Source organism: Mustela erminea, chromosome 20 (assembly GCF_009829155.1).
Source record: "Mustela erminea isolate mMusErm1 chromosome 20, mMusErm1.Pri, whole genome shotgun sequence".
Lineage (NCBI taxonomy): Eukaryota > Metazoa > Chordata > Mammalia > Carnivora > Mustelidae > Mustela > Mustela erminea.
Window position 1 is genome coordinate 26,324,686 of NC_045633.1, and position 3,066 is coordinate 26,327,751.

Genomic DNA, 3,066 nt, shown 5'->3' on the forward strand with positions numbered 1-3,066 from the left:
TGCCTGCTTCCGGGGTTATTCTGGTCGAGCGGCAGGTGCTCGGGAAGGGGCTTCGAGGGGTTGGACCTCAGAAGCTCGGGTGAGGGCAGGGAGTTTTCATGGTCATCTTCAGCAAAAAGGGGGAACCTGTGCTTGAAATTAGGCCTCACCTATATATATATATATATATTTAGATTTTATTTATTTGACAGAGATCACAAGTAGGCAGAGAGGCAGGCGGAGAGAGGAGTAAGCAGGCTCCCTGCTGAGCAGAGAGCCTGATGCGGGGCTTAATCTGAGGACATTGGGATCATGACCTGAGCTGAAGGCAGAGGCTCAACCCACTGAGCCACCCAGGTGCCCCCTCACCTGTATTTTTAAAAGGGTGGCAGACAGATGCTTCGTGAGCCAAAGCTCTCTGACCATGTGTTATCAGTGAGAAGGGAAAGCAGTTAGAAAGGGTTTTGTCCTTGAGACCTTACCTCTCGCAGTCATGGAAGTAGGATGTTAGCTGTTCCCATGAGGCTGTAAATCATGGACGTGCTGTCACAGGGACAGGATGAGTAGGGGTCTGACCCGAGAATCCGTTCCCTGCTGTCAGCAAGGTGAGGCTTGGGTGGGATTGTTGTCAGAGACTTAGCTGGTCGGCCTCAGCTCCCATGTGGAGAGTCCCCTTGAGGATGTGACTGACCACGGGATCCTCACGTTTGGTGGTCCCAGCTCCGTAGCAGTGTCCGTGTGGGCCTGTCTAGGAAGGCCCTTTCTGCACATCTCGTGGCTGGGAACCTGTAGTTGGTGGGAATTGTGCAGTCATTCCACGGTGTGTGGGTCTCAGGTGTGACCTCGTCTCCTTAGTCTGTAGCATCTGGTCCTCAGGGCCCAAATTTCCGGGGAGCTGGCCGCTCACCATGACGTCCTCCTGCCAGCTCTCCTTCATGTGTGGTGTCCTTGCTCTGATGGCTTCACGATGGCACTGAGGTTTGAGCCGTGGCCTCTGGGTGCCGGCCTCAGACTCAGGCTCCCCAGGGCCCCAAACCACCCGCTTTCCTTTCTGTAAGTTCTCCTTTTTATAAAACGGTTGGCAGCGAAGATGCTCCTACTCGAGGAGTCCGATTTTAGAGTCACTGAAGAGCCATCACCACGTTGAGGACTCCTGGGACGTAGCTGTCCATGGCACTGCGAGCACTGGGCTTCAGGTCAGTAGGCAGATGGGGTAGCTCTGCCTTCGGGGAACCTTGTGACCCTGCTGTGTGAGACAAGAGCGGGGACCCGCAGCCCCAGGCCAGTGGGCCGCAGGCCTTCAAGCACAGAGCGTCAGCGAGCAAGGTGAGGTAAAGGCGGGTGTCCTGAGGAAGGTGGTGCATGAGCCCGGCCTGAAGGATGAGGGGTGGCTCGGATGTCCATGATAGAGTGTGTGACGTCAGCACAGGAACGGGATGTGTCCTAGACAGGAGGTACTAACCACTGGTGTTCATTGCCAAGCGCCCTCACGTGTCCTTCCCTGTCCCCTTGGTCCTGTTCTCTGGTGTGGACGCTGCATGGCAGAGGTCAGGTAGGGCCAGGACTTGGAGCTGGTGGGCTTCACTGCCACCCCTAGGATGTGGATGGGCTGTGAGTGGAGTCTGGTGCCCTTGACTGTCAGGCCCAGGAGTTGAGGTCTCACTTCGGCAGCAGCAAGCCGTGGTGGAGGTCTGGGGATGGAGGAATTTGGATTCTTTGGAGTCAGTGTGGCGTTGGGTTGAGGCATGGAGGCAGCTGGGAAGCCGGTCAGCAGGCGACGGCTGCTGCCCTGCTCAGAAGGGGCCTGTGCAGGGACAGTAGGGAGACAGGACAGACAGGAGGAGGGATGATATTCTGGAGAGGTTCCCTCCCAAGCTGCTGCTGTTCTTGTGTATGACAAAAGAGAAGCAGGGAGAAGTCAGGGGGAAGTCAGGAGAGCACAACACGGATCTTTCTCTGACCTGTAACATCTCCCTCACCGATACGAGGTCAAATATGTGTAACATAGAATTTATCTTCTTAACCACTTAAGTATCTATTTCAGGGGCATTAAAGGCATTCACACCAGTGTGCCACCCCCATGGCCATCAGGCTCTGGAACTTTCTCATCTTTCCCCTGGGTGAAACCCTGCGCCCATTCCTCCCTCCCCCTGCCTGGCGCTACCCTCTTGCTCACTGTCTGGGACCCTGGCGACTCCAGGGTCTTCACAGAGGTAGGATCCTGCAGTGTCTGTCCCTTGGGCTCTGGCTTCTGTCACCCAGCATGCCATCCTCGGGGTCTGTCCCTGTGGTGGCTGGTGGCTACGCATCCTTGCTTGTCAAGGTCCAGGGTGTTCCTCGGGGTGGATGGGCCACCCCATGGCGTGTGTCCCTTCTCCCACCAGGGAACACTTGACTGCTTCCACCTCTTGGCTGCTGTGAGCAGTGTGGCCGTGCTCATAGCTGTGCACAGATCTGTGTGAGTCATGGCTTCCAGTTCCATCGGGTGAGTACCCAGAAGTGGGCTGCTGAGTCCTAGTTGACCTGGTCAGCATTGGCAAACTGCATCGGGGTGGGGAGACATGCAGACAACATGTCACGTGGCTAGAGGCGAGCTGGGAGGCTGTCCTGGGGAAGAAGGACAGTATCGGGGACCAATCTCCTTTGCGTGTGTTAAGGACACTGTAGATTTCCGTCCTGGGCTGTAATTTTGAGGAACTGGTTTTCATCAGAATGGGCCATCATGTTGAAATCACAGTTCTAGAACGTGTATTTAGCCACTATCATCAGCGTGGCTCTTGGCATCTGTCTCTTGTGGTAGTTTCTTGCTGAAATGTGTTTGTTTCAGGAATGTTCAGACAAACGTCAAAATTCACGGGGTGCTGGGCTCATGAAGGGCAGGGCCCAGCTCTGCACTCCTTTATTCGTGATTCTGCAGATAGTTAGACTGTAGGTCAGCCTCGCTGGGTGTTGGGGCGCATGTGTGCAGGGACTGTGGGAGTGGCTTCCTGCGGCGACCACACACCTGTCCAGATTCCTGTGCTGCCAGCTGGGCCCGACCTCGGGGGTCACCTGGGGACGACTCAGGACGTGATGGCAGGGAAGGTC